Genomic DNA, 24,332 nt, shown 5'->3' with positions numbered 1-24,332 from the left:
AAACACGACAAACACATAAGAATATGCAGATTGAATGTCAGCATTTATATTGCATGTATCAATCTAGTTTTTCAAACTTTATTCAAACTAACATCAAAATAATATTGAAGTATTGTATATATTATGTACCTATTTGCTCTTTATAGTTGCCTAAGATCTAGAAGCATACAAGGTTTACTAGTTTTGTTCATTATATATTTAACTACATTATAATGTAATGTAAAAAAAATTTATTTTTTTCTTTTTTGGCTGCGCCACGCAGCTTGCGGGATCTTAGTTCCCTGACCAGGGATTGAACCCGGGCCCTCAGCAGTGGAAACGTGGAATTCTAACCACTGGACCACCAGGGAATTCCCTACAAAAATTTCAATTCTACTCATATTGAAGGGCCTCAGTAAATTTCTTCCTTAGGATGGGATTCACATGTTCCTCAAATTTACAAAACACTGCTCCAAGACCAGAAGTTATTCAGTAAAAGAGAGGATAAGAGCCGCACAGGAAAAACTATTAATATGTAAGTGTATACTACAGTGATTTGATTAAAACTACAAAAAAGGTAGGCCCATCCTCATCCAGATCGGCAACACTGGTAGTTGCACTCAAATGGCTACCATCTGGAGGGGCGTAAAGAGATCGGGCCCCTTACCTTTGGGAATTTTCACCAATCCTAAACCTTGGTGAATTTTCTTCCATTTCACATCACAAGTATAAAACAATTTCTAGCCTCTAATTTGAATGTTCAAGCAATTATTTCTCCTTTTATTCAAATCTCACAGTTAGACAGCTAAGTTATCGAACAGATCTTTCATTCATTCACTTAGTATTATTGAGCATCTACAGTAGATAGTACCAGGAACTTTTCCAGAAATTGGGGATAGAGCAGTGGGCAAGTACAAAAATCCCCATTCTCATCAAACCTGTGTTCTAGGTGAGAGACAGATGAATAAAGCATATGATACATAAAGTTATCTATGGAGGGAAAGGGAAGCAAGAAGTATATGCATCATGTACTAATGATAATATATAGGCATAAGATTTCAGAAAGCTATGTTTAGTCACTGTATCATGAAACAAAAATGTAATAAATAAAACCCATTAGAAAGAATGTGAGTGCCCATTTATATGACAAATCCAGAAATGAGATGAGACTATCAGGATAACACACAGAAGCAAAATGGCACAAAAAGCAAGGTCTTTTTGAACACTGACTCTGATCCTGGTATGTGCTCAAACCATTCCTGAAATACTCTAAATAGATTTGAAACAAATTTTAGAAGGATATTTATGGAGACACACACAAAAAAAAATAAAGGAGAGATTGAGATAATACAGGGAAAGGAAGAATACCCAGGAATTAAGTTAAAAATAGGTAGATTATTCTGTAGGTCACTCACTGTTAGCCTAAGTGCACAGTATTTCCTCAAATTTCAATACTAAAAACTAATTTGGATAGAAAGAGAAAAGTGACATCATGGCTATCTGATGCCACTCAGCTCTAAATTTCTTTAATGGTTACAGAAAACACGCAAATCAAAACTATAGATAAATGCCTTCCACAGGCTCTTATTTGGGAAGATGGGGAAGGGAAGGGAGGGTCATCAGTAGTTAGAGGAACAAAGAACAAGCTAATCAAAGAAGAAAACAATTATCTTTGATTGAACTCAACATGAAAACAAAGGCTAGTCATAAGGTTAAAAAAAAAAAAAAAAGCACTGAAATTAACATTTTTCCTAGCATAAAACTAGGACTAGAGGAAATGTGAAGGCTCAAGAGGCTAAGAGAAAATCCTCTTAAAATAGGCAAATTTTATTAGAAAAATCAAATTATTGTGAAATTTTCTTTTTTAAATCCCAAATGCCTTTTTAAAAAAGTTACACAGGTATTTTAATTCTATCCCACCGTCACATGTCTACCCACATCCCACAAAGTCCAGAAACAAAGAAAATTCAGTGACTCTCCAAAACAATACTGAATAGAAAGAAATGGAGTGTTTCAAAAATTTCAAGAAACACAAAACTTGGTTAAATATCCTTTAAGATCATGCAATTCTTTTATTTCATGCTCAAAACAAAAAACTGTGTGATATTTATTTGGTTTCCTGAATAGTACCTCCTTAGTGCTAGAATTATAAATCCTGAGAATCACAAAGGAATCATGAGATGACCACCTAGCCATAACTTCACACACTGATGGAGGACCAGAAACCCACTTTTATCACTGTGCTCTGAGTTGGCAAGGCTCCCAAGGCTAGCTCATACTATAAATCAGTGTGTCAATTTATTAAGTCGTAATGGGGATCAAAATTCCAATTTCAGAAATTGGAACACCTGAGTCCTCCATTCATACTGTCCCCTCTTTCTGATATTAAACCAGGAGGTTTGGGTTATACATGAAAAAAATAAAGAAAGAAGAATCTAAGGAAGAATTCAACCAAGCTATAATCAATTTCTATATACCACCCCGCCCCCGGCAAAGAGCTCACTCAACACAGGAAGATTCAGCCTCTTCCCACACCCCTCTCTCTCCTAAAGGCTGGACAAACGTGGCTTAAATTTTTGTTTTTGTTTTTTTTTATTTATTTATTTGTTTATTATTTTTGTCTGTATTGGGTCTTCGGTTCGTGCGAGGGCTTTCTCCAGTTGCGGCAAGCGGGGGCCACTCTTCATCGCGGTGCGCGGGCCTCTCTCCACCGCGGCCCCTCCCGCTGCGGGGCACAGGCTCCAGACGCGCAGGCTCAGCAATTGTGGCTCACGGGCCCAGTCGCTCCGTGGCATGTGGGATCTTCCCAGACCAGGGCTCGAACCCGTGTCCCCTGCATTAGCAGGCAGACTCTCAACCACTGCGCCACCAGGGAAGCCCTAAATTTTTGTTTTTAAGCTCCTCCTTAAGGCCTAATCAACTTCCATTTATTACATACTTTCTTCAGCTGATTAACTAAATGGATTTTAACTTCCTAGGTGTTCCTACTCTTCTGAGTTTGAACTAGTTCCGTTGATCTAAATCTCTCTAATTGCTCATTTGCTAGATTATATTCCTTCTAAAGATGTCTGATTGCATCCAATACTACTCAACTCTCCCTAATTTTCTGAGAGTCATCTTATCTCAAAGTTGAATAGTATACTAACTTGAAAGAGAAGAGCCTACTTAACCATTCATTCTTGCCACAAATGTTACTCCATGGCATTAATTTGAATCATTTTTAAGGTTTAAGAATGGGATAATACATTAGAGAAAGAATGCAAAATATGCAAGAATTTTTGAAATAAACTGCTTTTTAAAGACATTTTGCACAAATACCCATCAGCCCTTTCCTGGCCCTCCAGGCAGTGGTTCTCTACCTTTCAGGACAGAGTCTCTACCCCACCCTCCAAGAACTTCTAAATAAGTAAAATCAGTTCTGCTATACGGGATTGACTGATATACTGGGGAACAAATTGAGTAAACTATGAATTTTGTGTTTGCTTACGTAGGATTTCTTCTGTGAGAAACACTAGGCGCACATACAAAACTGCACTCAGTTGATCCCAGCAGCACAGGACACACACATGCACATAACTCAAACATCTTTTTTAAAACTTTAAAAAAACACACATCAAGCACATGCACCATCTGTAATGCTTTCCTGGAAATCTGAAAGTAACCTGCAGCAACCCAAGTTGGCTATGATGCCTCAGGGTGCCTCAAACAGTTTGGGAACTGGCACCTTAAGTGCCCCACCCCCAGTCTAACATTTCTAAAAATAACCTACACAGTGCACAAAGTGGCCAGCTCCCAACCTCTCTCCAGGGCTCCGGGTCTGTAAACTAACTTTTCTAAATCTCCACTTGGATATCTAATAAGCATCTGAAACTCAAAACATCCAAGACAAAATCCTGATTCCCTGTGCACGTTCCACAACCACCCTTCCAAAATCTTTCCCATTTTAGTAAACATCAATCCTTTTTCCAATTGTTAAAGCCAAAAACCCTTGAATCATCCTTGACCCCCTTTTCCCTCTCACAACCACATCAGCAAATCCCATTGGCTCTACCTTCAAAATATAATCAAAATGCAACTACCGTTCACCACCTCCACTGCTACTACCCTGCTAAACCACTAGCATTTTTCACCTGCATGAGTCTCCTATTGGTCTCTCTCAATTCTACTCTTACTCCCCATATGGTCTACTCTCAAACTCAGCAGCCAGAGTGATCCTATAAGGAAAAAGGGAAATTCAACAATATCATCTTCAATGCCAAACCCTTCAATGGTTTCCCCTACGATGACACCCCACCATCTCTCATTCCTTACTCGTCTCTCCCCCCTTTGCTTACTCTGTTCCAACGCGACTGGCCTTCTTGATCTTTGTCAAACACTCAAAGCACAATCCCACCTCAGAGCCTTTACACTTGCTGTTGTTCCCTCTGCTTCTTCCCCCAGATACTTACCTGTGTCACTCTGACTTCTTCCACATTTTTGCTCAAATGTCATCTTCTCAAGAGACACTCCGTGACCATCCACATAAAGGAGTATTACTCCCCTGCATTCCCTATTCCCTTTACCCCTTCTTTACATTCTCTGCAGCACTTTCTCCTTCCCTCCTGATGTGTCTATATTGGTGCATCTTTCCTCTGCTAGAACATCAGCTCTAGGAAAAGACTTAATTTTGTTCACTGTTATATCTACCAGGCCCCAAACCATATGTTACAGACACTCAATACCGTTGAATAAAAATTATACCAATTGCTTTAGGATGTTTTACTTAATATCAAAATACTCCCCAGAGTTTGTATTATTGGGAGTTTTTCTATCCTGCATCTCAAACTCCCCTGTTTTCCTGATAATAATTAAACTTATGCTTTTTTTGGCCATCATTATCCATACAGAAAATTATTTGGCTAGTCCACAATGAATTATACTTTGATTTTCCTAAGCTCTTTAATTCTATTCATAAGCTAATAGATTAGATAAAATCAGGGTAGATGTTTCAGGTGGCAAGGCACTTCAAAGTCTAACCACAGGACTTCCCTGGTGGCACAGTGGTTAAGATTCTGCCTGCCAATGTAGGAGACTGGTTCGAGCCCTGGTCCGGGAAGATCCCACATGCCGCGGAGCAACTAAGCCCATGTGCCACAACTACTGAGCCTGCACTCTAGAGCCAGCGGGCCACAACTACTGAAGACCGTGCGCCTAGAGCCCGTGCTCTGCAACAACAGAAGCCACCACAATGAGAAGCCCGCAATGAAGAGTAGCCCCCGCTCACCGCAACGAGAGAAAAGCCTGTGTGCAGCAACTAAGACCCAACGCAGCCAAAAATAAAAATCTAACCACAACATGTTTAAACCAAAGATTACCTGTGGGCCCCACCTACACAATTTGGCCCAAAGATAAAAATCACTTTTTGGGGACTTCCTTGGTGGTCCAGTGGTTAAGACTCTGAGCTTCCACTGCAGGGGGTGTGGGTTCGATCACTGGTCAGGGAACTAAGAGCCTGCATGCCACACGGTGTGGCCAAAAACTAAATAAATATCACTTTTAACCTTTGCCTCATTTGATTCTCTAGTCCCAGACCTTCTCTACCAGTTATCTTCAATGTGGATTGGGGGTGGAGTGGGGTGGTCATATTAATGAGCCTTAATAGGAAGCTACTTGATCATCACCAGGCAGAAAGTAAAGCCCATCAGGATCTGTTTGGAGTCTTCGTAATGTGATGGAACCTCAACTCAGGGGATTTTAGATTTGACTTCCTCTCCTCTACAAACTATCTCAGTTGTATTTTGTGTATGCTGAGGATATTTAGACACCCCCTTGAGCAGGCCTGCGGTCTAATCTATGAAAAGGTATTTGGATTGTCTTAGGTCCTTTTGAAAAGCAATGGAGTTGGCTCCTTGTTACTATGGTGATGAGGGCCCTAGGAACAGATGTAATTTCCCACTGAAAATTCAAAGCATTCGGTAGCTTTGTTTTTTATCAGGAATAAGGTAGGAGGAGCAGCAGAAGCAATTATGGAGTGTATTTATAAACATGTAAAGGAGTGTGTTTCTTAACTCTGAATAACAAGATTTTAAATTGTTTAGTTTACAAGAAAAAAATGAAGGGAATAAGAGAACTGAAGAAAATAAACATGCTGGAGTATATTCTAACACGTATAGCTCTACACCATCACTGAACCTGGCACTACAGATTTTCCAGAACAGAGGTTCTCAGATTGGTTTTCAGATTGGTCTGGATGGGAAGAAAAATCCATTGAAGTAACCAGGAAATCAACGAAAGCAAATAGTGGTACCAAGCCCAATGCTCCCAAAACATTAACAGTTTAAAGGAGAGATGCCACATCTCAATAAATTCTTAAAAGAAAATAATATTCAGCGTCTATTCCTGATTTTAAAAAGTTCTTAGCAAACTAGGGATAGAGTAAAACTTTACCTTAATAAAAGCACTCTACCCGAAATTTATAGGAAATAGCATACACAACAGCAAAATATTAAAAATATTTCCTCTTAGAACCAAGAATAAAGATGCCAGCCATCATATTACAAAAAAAGATTAAAACATTGAGGGAAAAGACAAAAATCTGTCATTATTTGCAAACTATATGTTATGGGGCTTTCAAGTTAAACAATCAAATTAAAAACTATTTGGTTTAATAGTACAAAAACTTATCAGATAAAAGATCAAAATTCAAAACAAAACAAAACAAATCTTAAAAAGAATTACCACATGACCCAGCAATTCTACTAAGTATGTACCTAAAACAGGTACTTAAACAAATACTTGTAAGCAAAAGTTTATAGCAGAGCTACTTAGAATAGCCAAAGGGGAAAACAACCCAGATTTCCACCAGCAGATGAATAGATAAATTGTGGTATATACATACAATGGATTATTATTTAGCCATAAAAAGGAATGAAGTACTGATATGTACTACAACATGGATGAACCTTGAACATATTAATGCTAAGTGAAAGACTCATAGGTCAGATAACAAGGTCACACATTATATGGTTTCATCTGTAGGAAATGCCCAGAATAGGCAAACCTATAGAGACAGAAAGTAGATTAGTGGTTGCCTAGGGCTGGTTGGCAGTGGGAGGGGAGAGAGCACAGAGAGATAGGAAATGACTGCTAATGGGCATAGAATTTCTTTTTGGAGTGATAAAATATCCCAGAGGAACTTCCCTGGCAATCCAGTGGTTAGGAGTCAGCACTTTCGCTGCCATGGCCCCAGGTTCAATCCCTGGTCAGGTAACTAAGATCCCACAAGCCACACAGAGCAGCCAAAAAAAAAAAAAAGAAAGAAAGAAAATGTCCTAGAATTAGAGGTGATGGTTGCACAACTCTGTAACTACACTAAACACCAGTGAACTATACACCTTAAAAAGGTGACTTCCCTGGTGGTCCAGTGGTTAAAACTCCATGCTTCCACTGCAGGAGGTGAGGGTTTGATCCTTGGTTGGGGAACTAAGATCCTGCATGCCACATGTCACAGCCAAAAAAAAAGAAAAAAAAAAAATTAAAAGAAAAAAAGGTGAATCTTACAGTATGTGATTTACATCTAAATTTAAAAAGTAAATGGAAGAGAACAGTCAATAAGATTTGAGGTGGGAAAAACATAAAAACTCCAAAACATATGCTAAAACTATAGTAACCAAAACAGTATGGCAGTAGAGCAGAAACAGGTAAGGAGTTCAAGATAGCAGCATCCTCAATATTAGAGATGCATACTTAGTGGGAAAAGCAGAATGTTTGAATAAATTGAGAAAACCAAATATCTGAGTGAAAAGGTAGATGCCTACTATACCATAAAAACTTAAAAGTGCCATATTGAGTAAACTGTAAAATTCAATACTGTCAATTATGAGAATATGATTTTAAAATCTTAGTGAGAAGTAAATCCTTTCCTAAGCAAAAAACACAAAATATTGACATATCTGACTAAATACAAACTTTAAACATTTGGGGAAAAGACACCATCAAGTTAAAAGACAAGCAAAAGACTGGGAGAATATTTGCAACATACACAAAAGATTAATTTCCATGACATTAAATAGTTCACCCTAGCCAATTGGGAAGGAGCTGAGTGTCAATATTTTAGCATAATTCTACTGGTGTAAAACAAACAAAACTGAAAAGACTATATACAGTTTGCCCAATATATAGAAAGATATATAATGCCCAGCAAACTGGATATTTTGGAAGGTGAGTTAGGGACATGTATTTTTTCACATCTATTTTCAACACTGTTTATATTTCTGACCACAGTATGTTAACTTTATAATATCAAAAATAATTTTAGGAGGAAAAAAGTCTGAGAAGCAAAACTTCCAGTAGATGAGGGCCACTGAAGGATTTTTCAAAGGGAAGTAGCCTGGTTGGATTAGTGTTCTTGACAGATCTCTGGAGCGGCTTTACAAAGAAGGGCTATGAAAAGCACCAGTTTGGAAACAGGTACTGATTCATTTCTGTATTCAACAAATGCTGAACACCTACTGGGGCTCGGCACTGAGCTAAGCATTGGGACCAATTAGAAATGTTGCAAGCTGTCTCAGCAAAAGGTCAAGTATACTAGGTATACAATACTTTGGGGACTGGTACAAGGGACATAAGGAATCATTTTTAAGGCCTCTGTGGATAATATCCTTCTGATACTCCTTATATTACAAGAGGACCAGATACTGCTAATAAGTATAATCCATTTTTTGACAACTTGAATAGAAAAAGCAAAAAGTCCATATCAGCCTGTTCTTACAAGTCTTGTTTTCAAGATTCTTTGACTGTGGAAACCCCATGTCCTAAAAATCTTTGAACGAAGAAATTTCAAAGCCACCCTTGGTCATTTTCTCTGTGTCCATTTTTTTTTTCATTCCTTGGTTTTGACAAAAGATGACTAAAAAGAGGACACAATATTAATAGTTAACCCAAAGGAAAAACATTTTAGTGAATCATATTAGAGATATTTTTAATTGTGATTTAATCTGCACTGGTTTCTTTTTACAGTTGACATGTTCCCATTTTTATCACACCCATCTGCTATTTCAACAGCAACCCAGTTTTAGCAAAAGTTAAAGACCATGACTATACATAAAAATTTTTTAAGCTTTCTCATCTTAAAACTCATTTTTTAAAAGTGTCCACTAAGTGAAGGGAGGCAGGAAAAATTTAAAAAACCCTGCTGGTAACTTTGGCAAACAATTCACCCTACCATTTAGCTTAGGGGCATTTCAAAGATGTGAGAGGTGTGGCAGCAGCTCCAGGTTATACCACTACCTTAGGGCTAACTGCTTTATCACCTAGGGCTGAGAAAAGGAGCTCCTCTGAGGTTGCTGGTTAAGCAGGCAATCACTATCACCTAGACAAAGTCCACCCGCCTGAATGAGCTTTTATTAAAGGTACCATAATGCTACCACTATTCTCCCCAAACCATACCAACAAAGTCCCTCATTTTTAGATTTCCTATTTCAGATGCATGCTGTGGGCAATGCCAAGGAAAATGGAGGTCAGTTTCTGAGGAAGAGATTAGGGCAAGCATGACAGTTAGGACCTGCACACCCCAAGACAGTCCCAATTTCATAGTATTTTATTGTTTTCACATAAGATGCCTTGTTAAATATGTTATTCAAGATGATTTAATAGTCGTACTCATGAAAGATTTTTTAATAAGAATAAAGTTCAGGGCTTCCCTGGTGGCGCAGTGGTTAAGAATCCACCTGCCAATGCAGGGGACACGGGTTCGAGCCCTGGTCTGGGAGGATCCCACATGCCGTGGAGCAGCTAAGCCCGTGCACCAACTACTGAGCCCGTGCTCTAGAGCCTGTGAGCCACAACTACTGAAGCCCACGCGCCTAGAGCCCATGCTCTGCGTCAAGCGAAGCCACAGCAATGAGAAGCCTGCACACCCCAACTAAGAGTAGCCCCCGCTGGCCGCAACTAGAGAAAGCCCTAGCGCAGCAACAAAGACCCAACTCAGACAAAAAAATAGATAAATAAATGAATAAATAAATAAATTTATTTTTTTTAAAAAAGAATAAAGTTCAAAGCCCAGAAAAAAAGTCTTTTCAGACTCTCTGTAGAGAGCATATAATCATATGGAAAAAACCTGGCCTAATCCCCCTGAGCCATCCTGAGAAAAAGAAGCATTTCTTCCCAGGCAGGAGATCACCAGAAATTACAACGGATTTAAAAAACAAAAACTAACAAATAACAACCAAAAAAACCCCCCAGCCATTAGCACATACAAAGTGTCTGACCTGTGTCTCATAAACAGAGGGGGAAAAACTCTCTAATTAAAACACAAGAGAAGCCACCACAATGAAAGAAAGCCTGTGCATAGCAATGAAGACCTAAGGCAACCATCCATCCATCCATCCACACATCCATCAATCAATCAATAGACAAAGGAGAACTTAATGGACTATGAGGTGGCCTGGTGTGAAATTAAGGGTAATGAGAGTCTAACCAACCCAAACACATCAAATCTAATGGGGAAAGCGGGACACTGAATTTGAGCAAAAGAAGTTAAGAATGGAGACAAAGTCACAAGATTGGAAGACTCACTAGATGAGTGAGCAATAAATGTCTGCTGCAGAGTGGATGAGGTGACCAGGTTGCCAGATCCAGCCACTTGGGCAACTGGAATGGCTACAGAATCTGAGACAACTAGGTACTATGGTTCCAATTCTCTGTAATACCGAAGTATGTGACCTGAAACTGCTCTGTATTTCCTTATGTCCCCACACATCCATATCAAAAACTAACAGCAGGTCATCTGGTTCAACATCTACTTACAGATGGTTACTTCTTCCTTTATGAAAATGAAAAGTATTCTAGAATCAGTAGAATTTTTTCCTGACTGCATTTATATATGATTTGCAAACCAACAGGAGACTGGCTAAGCCTGCTGAGAACTCCCTTAAACTGTTGAATCTATTTACCTATTTTTTTCAAGAATCAGATCCAAGACTTCTGGGTAAGGATGGTGGACTAAACACATAGCTATTCACTGATCCTTCCCCAAACACCAAGGGATAATTTTTTTTTTAAGATATAAACCCACAGAGATGAAGAGAACTGAAGATTACAGCCACAAATTTTTGAAAGCTGGAAAATAAATGACTAAAAGGTAAAGGACCCAAAGACCCAAGAAAACTGAATCCTAAGGTAAGCTTCCGGGAATACTTCTCCAAAAGGCTCAGCAGGGATAAATGGGAAGAATTAACAGAAAATCTTTCTGAAATGCAATTCTCAGATTCCCTTTCACTCTCTCAGGCAGGCAGACAAATGCCCTTCCTTCACCCTTGCAAGACTGAAGGTAATCTAAGGAGGTTTATAAATAAACAGAGGTTTATATGGACTAGGAATCACCAGGTAAGGTGAAGGCAGTTTAAGTTAACATATGTACTAGATTCCAGTCCATAGTGTGTTGGTAAATAAATGTTTAACAACTGGCTGGGGTTTGGGGGGGTGGGAGGACAAGTGTAGTTATTTGTATGTTTGCTGTTTACTAGTATAGCTGCTTCAAGCTACCAAATGATGTCACTGAATGCAGAGTTCAGAAGAGATGTCTATTACTACATAGTATTCCCACCATATAGGTAGATGTACATACTCTCAAGAGCATCCACAATAAAAAAAAAAAGTAATACAATACATCGAAAGTGGTAGGGTTTTAGTACTTATTAATTTTTAATATAACATTTAATTATAAATCTGCATAACCTTTAATAATTGTTGTATGTAGCAACTCACTCGCAAAGTTCCTGAAAATTTAACAATTGTCTATGATGTGCTAGTACTAGCCACTGACCCCAGCCCCCTCTATCAATACCTTTCCCAAAAGGCTGACAGCGAGGCCTTCACTTCCAAGCAGTGGAGATTAGAAGAGATGTCTCTGGGGAATTTGACCAGTGATCAGTCTACAAGGAAAAATACAAAGATACTGAAAAGTTCCCAAACTAAATTTGACCAGATAGATCATCCTACCTCAAAGCTCACAACTGGTAAGTCCCACTTGCATTTTCAGAGCTCGCAGTCAGCTTCTTAGGATCCCACTTTTAAATATTAGCAAACAGCCAAGAGTTGTTAGACATCTCTAGTATGAAAAATAGAAACAGAAACAGAAAAAGAAAGCTGAGAGAGAGACTAGGGTCAGCTTCATAGGCGTGTGACCTGGGCAGTCACATAACACCCTGTACTTGGAAGAGCTCCATGTTAGGTTTGACGCTATGCTCTTGCTGTCTTGGAATGCTTTAATAATGTTAAACAAGGGGTCCCATATTTTCACTCTGTACTCAGCCCTACAAAGTACATAGCTAGTCCTGATAGAGACTATGTAGGCAGAAGAAAATTCTGGGGAGACAAACACCATTAATATTTTCAGAAACATAAGACAAAATATTACAAACATGAAGCCAGAAGAGTATGCTAAAAAAAAAAAAAAGACAAAACAGAGAGAGTCAGAAAGTGATCACAAGCATGCTTTCTTGCTAATTAAAAATGTAATAGCTGAAATGAAAAACTCAATAGAATAGCATAAGAATTCTGGAAGATTAGTCCAGGAGGTCCAATATCTGAAAAATAAGAGTTCAAGAGGGGATAAAAAGGAAAAAAGGGAGAAAGTCATCAACAAAACAGTTCCCAGATTGAAAGGGTTCATCAAGTGCTCAGCACAATGAAGGGAACCAAACTCACACTAAGGTACATTATTGTGCAATTTTAAACACTTAGAAATAAAAGAACTGATCGTATAATCACGAACTTAATGGCTTTCAGCTTCAAGAGCAATGCAGTAAACATGGAAGAAATTAGAAAACAATGAAGTCATGCCTTGAAGATCTGCAAGCTAGAATTCTATAGCCAGCCAAACAAACAATTAAGAGTAAGGACAGAGTAAGACATATTCAGTCATTCAAGGTCTCAGAGGTGATTAAAAATCAAACTCCCATAAATCTTTCTCAGGCAGCTACTGGAGAATACATTCTGACAAAGTAAGACACAGTAAGATATGAGATCTAGAAAACAAGAAATCCAACACACAGAGGCAAAGAGTAACCCCAAGATGCTGGTGAAGGGAAGTCCCAGGATAAGAAGTATGCATAAAAACAGTGGGCAGGGCTTCCCTGGTGGCGCAGTGGCTGAGAATCTGCCTGCCAATGCAGGGGACACGGGTTCGAGCCCTGGTCTGGGGGGATCCCGCGTGCCGCAGAGCGGCTGGGCCCGTGAGCCACAACTGCTGAGCCTGCGCGTCTGGAGCCTGTGCCCCGCAACGGGAGGGGCCGCGATAGTGAAAAGGCCCGCGCGCCGCGATGAAGAGCGGCCCCCGCACCGCGATGAAGAGTGGCCCCCACTTGCCGCAACTAGAGAAAGCCCTCACACGAAAACTAAGAGACCCAACACAGTCATAAATAAATAAATAAAATAAATAAATAAAGTATTAAAAGACTACCTTTATAAAAAAAAAAAAAAAAAAAAACAGTGGGCAACCAGTCCAGATGGGAGCACACCTTCAGGAAGATGGAAAGCTAATGGAACACCTGAAGTGTCAGAATCCTGAAAGGGAAGTTGGGCAAGTTGCAATTTGAACTATAAAAGGAGTTAATATAAAAGTAGGCAACAAAGAAAAATATAAATTCTAGGGAAAACCAAAAGTTGTATAGAAAAGTAAAAGTAAAAGTGTTCACAGATTACTACATGGCTTAACTGTGAATAGCACATTCACTCTTTTTTTTTTTAAAGGTGTGTGTGTATATGTGTGTCTGTGTCTGTGTGTGTGTGTGTGTGTGTGTGTGTGTGTATATATATATATATACTTTTTTTTTTTTTGGCTGCGCCAGGTCTTAGTTGTGGCACACGAGGTCTTTGTTGCCACATGTAGGATCTAGTTCCCTGACCAGGGATCGAACCCGAGCCCCCTGCATTGGGAGCACAGAGTCTTAACCACTGAACCACCAAGCGCAGAGTCTTAACCACTGGACCACTACTGGACCACCTCCAGTATTCAGTGTAAACACTGAATACTGATCTAAGCAGTTATGAACACCTATACCAGGACAGGAAAACAGAAACGGTACCTGAGGATGTGGAAAAAGAACTAAATCCTCATCTGCCATAATGGGAAATCAAGAGATAATACCTGAAGCTGAGAAATTAAGAAATCAGAATACAAGAATGCTATTAAGAATGACAAGGTTCAGAACTTGCTACCCCAAAATAACGGTGCCTTGGCATAGTGAATATTTTAAGCTGAAGAAATCTGAGAAAGGACAGGTGCAGGAAGGACTCTCTGACCTTCTCTTCTACCCTGAAGCAGATCCTAAGACCCTCATGTGAGAGATGCCCTCCCTATACCTGGAGGAAGGGAGGATCCTCATTTCTGAAGCTGGAAGGACAAAGAGAGAAATTCAAAGTAACTGGCCTTGTTTCCCCAGTTTACTAACTTTAGCTCATGTTATTTTGTCCTATCACATTCTTCCATGACTTTCTACTCTTTCAAACCCAATATAAAAGTGCTCAAGCTAAACCACTTCTTCAGGTCTACATTTCCTCAAGAAGACTCCCATGTTACACAAAACCTATATTAAATAAATTTGTATGCTTTTCCTTTGTTAGTATGTCTCTTGTCAGTCCATTTACAGGGCCCTAGCTAGAGAACCTAGGAGTAGAGTAGGAAGAAGAATTTTTACTCCCCTGCAAGAACAAAGAGGTAAGAATCAGCTATAAGAAATTAAAGTGTTTTTGCCTCTAGAGAGGGAGAAGTGGGGGATGAAGTGGGAGAACTGTTGCTTTTCAAAACAAGTCTTACAGAGCTATTGAATCTTTAAACTATGCACATTTAACACTTTGATAGAAAAAAAATACAAAATAAAAACATGAGAAAAACTAGCAGAAGTTCAGTTTTAGTTCATGATTCCTTTTTCAGATTACAAGTTTTCCCAACAAGAAATTTTTCTCCTTTCATTTGTTGTATTTCCAATTTTTCTACAACATTTACTACTTGCACAATAAAAAGTTAATAATCATCTTATAGATACTCCAACTATTATTTAGGGATATTCCTGTATCATATGATACCCAACCTGGCCCAGCTCGGGAAAAGGTGGTAGCTTACCTCCCAGGAGTTACCACAGCAGTTCACACCAAATGACTCCCTATCTCACAATGGGTTTCCCTCTGCAAGCCTACATTCTTTCAAAACACTATAAAAAAGACTTTCCATTTAACCCTGTGAGAAATTCAAATAATAAACACAACTAACTCTAGAGTGTGCCTTTAAGGGCAACAAATTCCATTTCTTTCACATCTTTATTATTCCAGACACTAAATTAAAAGCTTTCAGTACATGTAAATTACAAGATACCTTATTTAAACACAACTGGATAGCATTTAGCATTTGTTTTTATTCTTTCCTTATATAGCGGTCAGGTTGACTCTTATCTAGCTAGTAAAGTTATTATAGTCAGTTTACAAAACACAGTTCAGATAAGTAAATGCTGTCACATCCTCTGTGCACCTCCAGATTGAACGATGATGGTGGTCATGGTCAGCATAGGATATTTAAGGAGGAATTTGCTTAGCACAGAGAACTGAGCCTATCTGTAGACAGATGTAGTCCAGCTCAAGCAGCTACACATGTTTTCACTTATTCCTTTAAGAGTGATTTGATTTGTTTGGATTTGGTATAGAATTATTTCTGGATTTAAGGAAAACTAAACAAGGTTTTACAGCTTGTTATGTTGGCAGGCAGGTAGCCATGAAGAAATCCTAATCTAAAAAAGATTCCTTTTGCACTTAAAATTGAGGTGGGACAGACATACCTGAAGGCATGGTCTACATTTCTCATCTTCATTCTGCCTAATCATGGCAAAGATTATTTTGTCTTCATTATTAATTAGTAAACCCTAGCCTAGGTAATGTGGCCTGTAGGATCATGAACACTCCTTACACACGTATACCTAATGCCAGAAAAACATGCCTCTGACATAAAAAAAAAAAAAAAGCCTTAAATTTTTCTCAAACTGGCAACAAAAACAAGCTGCTACCAGAAGAATTTCTTTTTTTGTCAAAGTGAAATTAAACTTTGCCAATATACACAAAGAACATACTTCCAGATTAGTGGCTGTTAACCAGCTTAATCTTAGGACACTCAAAACTTCATGTTCACACTAGAGTGCTTTAGGTAAATAATACTCATCTCTTCCAGCTTCCAGATAGCTCTCGGCCTTAGGAAAGTTCATCTGGTTTCTTGCCACCTCCATCCATCCCCATCTAACCCTCCCCCCAAAAGCAGCTCTTTTTGTCACATTTTGTTTTCTGAAAGGCTTGTTTTTTCCATTCTAAGTTTTCCCAAACTATTTCAGGGTTCTGACAATTCTGCCAGTGACTAAGTCTCCTCCTGGGAATAGCCTCATTATCACCATTGAAAACAGTCACTCCTAATACTGACTGATAAGAATCTGGAAACTCTTTGTAACTCCAGGAATGCAAATCCCACCCTACCCAATCTAAAGATAAATGTATTACAAATGCAATAACGACTCACCACAGGACAGAACTCTAGCAGTCTTTGTGTTCTAATTAAGCTATTGAGTTTTGTGTATAATCCTAATTCTTACTAATATGAAGAATTTACTATTTCCTTTCTCATAACCAATTAATACGTAAATTACTAAGAGTCAAGCAAGCACAAAAGAAAAATGGGGGAAAAAAAAATCACCACACACACTCAACACAAAAACTCAGCAGCAAATGCCCGAATGTTTTTAAGGTGATACAGCCTTCCAACTGATCATCTGTTTCAGAAATATTTTGTGCAGTACATGTGTTGTGCGGGTAACTTTTGTTTTTGGCAAGTTAGTCCTCCTGGCTTGGAAAATCAACAGCAGATAACCTAAAATAAAAGGTCTTTTCCTACATCCCTCAAATGGAACAACTATTTAGAAACTTAATTCTTGCAAAAAAAGATATCCAAAACAGAGATGATCATGTATTTCTATCATCACCATTTTGCGTCTATCTAGCTTGCTCAGTATTCATGGAAAGTTACATAATCATAGTCCATTCATTCCGGAAACGTGAGAGAGCAATGCAGAGATGATTCCCCCAACCACACACAGCCCCCCGAAAAAGCAATGTCCAAAAGTTCTTTCACATCGACCAGAATCAACATGGGCCATTTTGTAGTCACAGTGGAGAACGTGTAGCTCAGGGGTATATAACCTTTTTCGTGCCACAAACTTCTTTGGCAGTGTGCAAACACTATAGACTCTGGAATTATTTTTTAAAGTGAAAATACATACACTGAGAAAACCGATTATACGGTTATCAAAATATTTAAAACTCATATAGTATTCAATACACTTCTTGTTTAATATATAAAATAGTGAGCTCTAATGACAAGTCTATTAACTACCATAATTTCCAAATTATGACCAATATAAATGATATTTTCAAGGTATCTATAACAACTACAATGTAATATAAAAATATCTGACTGTCAATTGATGACAAAGTCACAGGGACTGCTGACTGGCTGTGGTTTGAAGCAAATGGTACATTTCAGTTAGAGATTAGTGAAAACAAGAATCTAACATTTTTCTCATTCAAGCTCATGGATCGCTGAGGCTTTTAAAGTATGCTCATTCTGGAGCATTTAAAGAGGCATTTAGGGACTCCCCTGGCGGTTAAGACTTTGCCCTTTCAATGCAGGGAGTGCAGGTCGCATCCCTGGTCAGGGAACTAAGATCCCGCATGTCGTGCGCAGTGTGGGGCTGCTCCCCCTCCCCCCGCCCCCGAAAAAGAGTCACTTAGAGATCACTTGGTTCAACCTCTTCACTTAAAAGATAAGGGAACTAAGGAGGAATTGATGACACTGCTTGCCTTAAGTATCTTCGTTCCAAATCACCGAGTTCTATTTAAACCACTGTTTTCTCCTGAAAACCTGAATCTCTCATCTAGACATACTTAGCACTTACTTCAAACTTGCATCTCAGTTTCATCATCTGTAAAATAAAGATAATAATCCAACTTTGGAAGAATCTTAATGTGAAAACCAAATTTAAAAATACATGTTAAAGGGCTTCCCTGGTGGCGCAGTGGTTGAGAGTCTGCCTGCTAATGCAGGGGACACGGGTTCGAGCCCTGGTCTGGGAAGATCCCACATGCCGCGGAGCGGCTGGGCCCGTGAGCCACAACTGCTGAGCCTGCGCGTCTGGAGCCTGTGCTCCGCAACGAGAGAGGCCGCGACGGTGAGAGGCCCGCGCATCGCGATGAAGAGTGGCCCCCGCTTGCCACAACTGGAGAAAGCCCTCGCACAGAAACGAAGACCCAACACAGCCAAAATCAATCAATCAATCAATCAATCAATCAAACATACGCATCTGATTCAAGATCCTCATTAAAAAAAAAAAAAAAGTAAAAAAAAAAAAAAAAAAAAAAATACATGTTAAAATACTATAGCAGTACCTTTAAAGGTAAGGCTAATTATCAATTAATTCCATGAGAAATCAAAGGCAAGTTATTCTTGTTCCTTAGTACACCTTAAATATCATCAAATTCTGATTTATTTACAACATTAACTATTTTATGCTATCAATTGGATTTCCCAAAAGACAAACTGACCCTAGAAATAAGCCACTTTGAAACCGTGCACCTCAGATTGGGACTCAAACCCAGCCAAAACCCACAGTCTTCCAACTGAGATCACACACCTGGTTTCAGGACTTAATGAAGCTCGGGTTCTTGATGTCTCATCACAGAAAGAATTCAGTGAGAGACAAAGTGATAGGTAAGAAGTGGATTCATTTAGAGAGAAACACACTCCACAGACAGAGTGTGGGCCATCTCAGAAGGTGAGAGTGGCACCAGGGTATGGGGTTGTCAGTTTTTATAGGGGTGGGTAATTTCATAGGCTAATGAGTGGGAGGAGTATTCTAGCTATTTCGGGAAGGGGTGGGGATTTCCAGGAATTCAGCCACTGCCCACTTTTTGATCCTTATGGTCGGCCTTGGAACTGTCATGGCGCCTGTGGGTGTGTCATTTAGCTTGCTGACGTGTTACAGTGAACATATACTGAGGCTCAAGGTCTAGTGGAAGTCGACTTGTCCGCCATCTTGGACCAATTTGGTTCTAATCAGTTTGTCATGTCCTCGGGCTATGCCATTCTTTCAAAGGTTGTGCCCTGCTCCCTTCCCTCCTGGTTCAACTTCAAGTAGAAAATATGTTTAGAACTAAAAGTATTGGCTTTGGAGTCAGACTCTTACAAGCTATGTGCCTGTAATTCTATGCAAACTGCTTGTTTTATCTGATCCTCCATTTTTCAACCATATGAGACTGCCATAATTAAACAACAACCATATGAGACTAACAACCATATGAGACTAACAACCATATGAGACTGCCATAATTAAACGTCAATCCCTTTCTCTTAAAAGGGTCAGTGAGGAATATAGGATTCAGATAACCTCATAAAGCAGTAAGGAAGCTTTTCCGATTTATGCCTTATGGATATTTACTTTCTCCCCCATATTGTTCCTGGTGAATTTGAGGTTCTTGCTTCATCACAAAAGAATTTGGAGAAGAAGTGATAGGTAAGAAGTGGAATTATTTAGAGAGAAACACAGTCTACAGAGTGTGGGCCATCTTGGAAGTCAAGAGGCAAGAAGCTTTGAAATATGGTTTGGTTAGTTTTTATGGGCTGGATAATTTCATAGGCTAATGAGTGGGAGGATTATTCCAATTATTTTGGCAAAGGGGCAGAGATTTCCAGGAATTGGGCCACCGCCCACTTTTTGGCCTTTTATGGTTAGCCTTAGAACTGTCATGGTGCTGGTGGGTGTGTCATTTAGCATGTTAATGTATTACAATGAGTGTATAATGAGGCTCAAGGTCTACTGGAAGTCGAACCTTCTGCCATCTTGGACCTAGTCGGTTCTCATTAGTTTTCGCCATGTACTATGGCTATGTCATTCTTTTAAAGGTTGTGCCCTGCCCCCTTCCCTCCTGTTTCAATGTCACTTGATAAAATTATTTAAAATAGAATAAAGTGTGACACAAATAATATCCTCAATTCATGGTCAGTGCAGAATCTCTCAGCAATCTAAAAGAAAGCCAATCAAATAGCCAGCAATTTTTTTCCATGTTTAGAAAGAAATTCCACAGTAAAGATAGTATTACTGTGCTTTGAAAAAGGAAGGGAATTAAAACCAAAGGCCATTCCCAAATTTCTAAACCAGACAAAAGCAAACAAACATTTGGAAGACAACAGTCACACAAAATAATTTAAGCTCATATTTAAGTACGCAAGTGGGGGAAAAAAAATGCCAATAGAGGCAAGGCTACTCAACTTCTTCCCACACATTTTGTTTTGCTTGCCTCCACAAAAAGAATTCAAAGTGGTCGACTGTAGACATGTCAAAGTTATATGCAAACATTTTAGTTGACTAGGAACAATATACAGAAAATACAGTAGGTAGTCCTGGAAACACAAAAGGCTCACAGTCCAAAGCAGATTTGTTAAACACTAGGGGTGGAAAAAAGAACCATTATCTGTCATGCCCTCCTGTCACACCCGTTTATTTGTAGTCATAGCTGCAAGCTGTTTTAAAGACAATGGCAATGTTATTAAGGGTACCTTCATGCTGTGCCAAAGCACATATACAGAGCAATTCAGAACAATCAGTCTTACTTTCATAAGAGCAAAAGTTGCAGCCAAATGAAATGGGTGGATACCATATTAAACAATCTTGGAATTAGCTAATAGGATATGGGAAAAAATGATCATAATGCCGATGCTTAAGTTCCCTTCCTCCTTCACACAATAAAAATTTTTACTATTTGAAAAGCACTAGTCGAGAAAGGTTCCATTTACTAAGATGTAAATATGGCCTTTTTTTAGGCACAAAGATGCTTATTATTTCCTTGTATAATCTGTAAACTTAAAATATATGCACGGGATACTAGATTTGACATATAATTTTCAAAAGGATACTATGTAGAAACAACTATAGTAGAAAGCTTTAAACATAGGCACTGCAACGCTAGAGAAAACCAGGTGTTTCACAAACATTTAATGAAAATGGAAACTGAATGAAGGCAATAAGTAACATAAAACCTAATGCTTGGTTTGTTGTGGTTATTCTACTGCTCTATTCCTCAGGAAACAAATTATTCTCCCACTGGTTTTCCTGACTCCGTTTTCCTAACCATAATGAAGTTCAAAACATTATGCAATTGTTTTTGAAAATCTGGTAATCACATAACTTCATGGCTTACTTTCAAGCACAGTATAAGCTAATTGTTTTTAAATGATTGGGAAGAGGACTATGTATTATATACATGCACACATATTTAAGTAGGCCTTTCAGCTAGAATGTAAAATTTATCTGATAAAACAATGAGCTACTGTGTACTACTAGACTACACAGGTTTAAAATGCGGCACTTTATCTGTCATTGTGGCATGTCAATATTTTAAGCAATGTATTCAATCTAAATTAATTACAATAGTTGACGCTCTGTTAACTGGCTTCAGGCAAAAATCAGAAAAGGGACAAAAAAGAGCTTAAACAATGATATGACCATAATTACATCAACATAACTTTATACACAAACATAGTACTATTAGTAGTAAAATGGAAAGAAAATGAGGGATAAAATTCAGTGAAAACTTTTATACAACAATTTTAATAGGTTGCTTTTAAGACCCATATTTATGAAATATTATGTTCAGATACAATTCTAATGCATTAATTAGAACTTCTACTTTAGGCTAATAGCTAGTACAAGAGAGCTACTGCTCAAACTAAACTGAAAGGGGAGTGTCTTCTCAGACACGCTGTTTTTAAAAGACCCCACAGAGTTTAAGCTCTTCTTGGGCAGCTCCTCAGTAGGTTCAGTATCTACTGCCCTATTTTGCTCTAAGAATAGGAAATATTTATGAAAATTTCTGCCAAAACTCACAAGGTAGATAAAACCCATATTTTTAACAAATCTTTTTAAAATATGTATTTTGAAAACCAGCCTCACACAGAGCTCCAAACCTAGAAAAAAGATTACAATAAAAATAGGTTGGGATGGTACTTCCCTGGTGGTCCAGTGGTTAAGACTCCACGCTCCCAACGCAGGGGGCCCAGGTTCGATCCCTTGTCAGGGAACTAGATCCCACATGCCGCAAGTAAAAGATCCCACATGCCACAACAAAGATCCCGTGTGCCTCAACTAAGACCTGGCACAGCTAAATAAATAAATATTTTTTTAAAAAAAGGTTGGGGACTTCCCTGGTGGTCCAGTGGTTAAGACTCTGCGCTTCCACTGCAGGGGGCACCGGTCCGATCCCTAGTCGGGAAACTAAGATCCCGCATGCCGCCCGACACGGCCAAAAAGGAAAATAAATAAAAATTTAAAAAAAAGAAAAAAAAAAGTTGGCCACCGGGACTTCCCTGGCAGTGCAGTGGATAAGACTCTGCACTCCCAATTCAGGGGGCCTGGGTTCAATCCCTGGTCAGGGAACTAGATCCCACATGCATGCCACAACTATGAGTTCACATGCCACAACTAAGGAGCTGGCGAGCCACAACTAAAGGAGCCCTGGAGCTGCAACTTAGGAGCCCACATGCTGCAGCTAAGGAGCCCACCTGCCGCAACTAAGGAGCCTGCCTGCCGCAAATAAGACCTGGTGCAACTAAATAAATAAATAAATAAATAAAAGGTTGGCCACCTAAATTATTTGTTATTTACAGTGACTTTAGGCAAAATCATTTATCGTTAAGACTGAGGCCATACTTTTAAACTTATCCTGTAAATTCGGTGAGAACGATGCAAGAAGTTTAGCAGTTACCCAAAGCACTGCAAAAAGCAAAACAGAGGTACATCTCATGTCTCCAAATGGCATTCCAAAAAACTGCCCAAAGCAAGTATAATGCTGTAAATCTTTTCTGAATTATTTATTATAAATAATAAATTATTTTTAAAGCAAAATAAGAAAATATAAATGAATTCAATCTGTTTTATGTATTTGGAACCTACTTAAAGGTCAAAAGAAAAAACAGCTTAATTGAACAGAACATAGAAAACTAATAAATCATTCATTTCAATCAAACCCTCACCTCACCCTCACTACTTTGAAGTATAGGAACTCTGCTAATCGCTTGACATTTGTGGAAGCTTCAGTTTGGGGTATTTTGTTTTGTGCTTTTGTTTTGCAATAAAACTGACTGCTATGGATCAAAGAAAAATCATATGAAAACATAAAATTATTCAAGTTCACAATAAAATAAAGTGGTGGGAGAGTATAAGGAAATTGAAATACAGAAGAATTCATTGAAAGATTCCAGCCCCACTCCCCAAAATGACTTGAAATTATGTCTAATTAATACCCAAACTTGTATATTCTGAAAGATATTTTCATGGATGAGAATGACAGTGATGGTATTAAGGAAACTCAGGGCTGGTGTTTCAAGAATTAGAGATGATCTGCTATTCCCAATATAAAAAGTACAGCACTCAATTCTGGGAAGTCTTTTTAAATTTTTAAATGGTAGAATGGAGGTTACCATAGTAAAAGCTAAAATCACAAGCATAAACATAAACCTATAGCCAATTTTATTAGAATTGAGACATATACTAACTCATTAAACAATTTCATCACTTTACCAGCAGACATGTCACTGTAACTAAGCAATAAATCCAAATACTATTCTTTCCTTTGTGCATCCTTAGAAGGTATCAGATGGCTTGATTTATTTTCCGATGTAAAATCCTAAATCTGTTTAATGCATACAAACACATACACATTTTTTATAAACACTCACTACTGAGACCTTCTTAAACCCACATTAAAAAAAAAAAGTTAGATGAGATGGTATTTCCGTCCATGATTTAGCTTAATCCTAAGAATATTCCTCCAGGATTCTGTCCAAAATCTAGCAATACACCTACATTTGGTTAATGCACCAGTTCAAGATACCTTTCATTTTAAAGTTACTTTATAACGCCAATCCACTAAAAAACAGAAACTAAAAACGGATTTTATAGTCTAAGGTATAAAATCACTCATTATCAAAGTGTCAGTTCTCCCTCCTCAAAAGATTAAGTATGCAGGGGCTTCCCTGGTGGTGCAGTGGTTAAGGATCCACCTGCCAATGCAGGGGACACAGGTTCAAGCCCTGGTCCGGGAAGATCCCACATGCCGCGGAGCAACTAAGCCCGGGCACCACAACTACTGAGCCTGTGCTCTAGGGCCCGTGTGCCACAACTACTGAGCCCGAGTGCCATAGCTACTGAAGCCCGTGTGCCTAGAACCCGTGCTCCGCAACGAGAAGCCACTGCAATGAGAAGCCCGCGTGCCGCAACGAAGAGTAGCCC

At 38.8% G+C, this 24,332-nt stretch overlaps 1 protein-coding gene across 10 annotated transcripts in view; it reads right to left on the bottom strand.

Moving 5' to 3' along the window:
* Window positions 1-24,332, bottom strand: part of FBXO34 (F-box protein 34) — an 88,752-nt gene that overhangs the window by 23,555 nt on the left and 40,865 nt on the right. For 2 of the 10 annotated variants that reach the window (XM_057542978.1, XM_007192897.2), the window contains exon 2: window positions 11,804-11,891. The exons of the other annotated variants lie outside the window; for them this stretch is intronic. The gene's annotated coding sequence lies outside the window, so the exon portion shown is untranslated. The remainder of the gene's footprint in view (window positions 1-11,803; window positions 11,892-24,332) is intronic. 10 annotated transcript variants of the gene reach the window in all.

The sequence above is a fragment of the Balaenoptera acutorostrata genome, chromosome 3 (genome assembly GCF_949987535.1).
Source record: "Balaenoptera acutorostrata chromosome 3, mBalAcu1.1, whole genome shotgun sequence".
Taxonomy (NCBI): domain Eukaryota; kingdom Metazoa; phylum Chordata; class Mammalia; order Artiodactyla; family Balaenopteridae; genus Balaenoptera; species Balaenoptera acutorostrata.
Note: the sequence above shows the minus strand (reverse complement) of the source record. Positions and strands in the feature narration are given on the sequence as shown.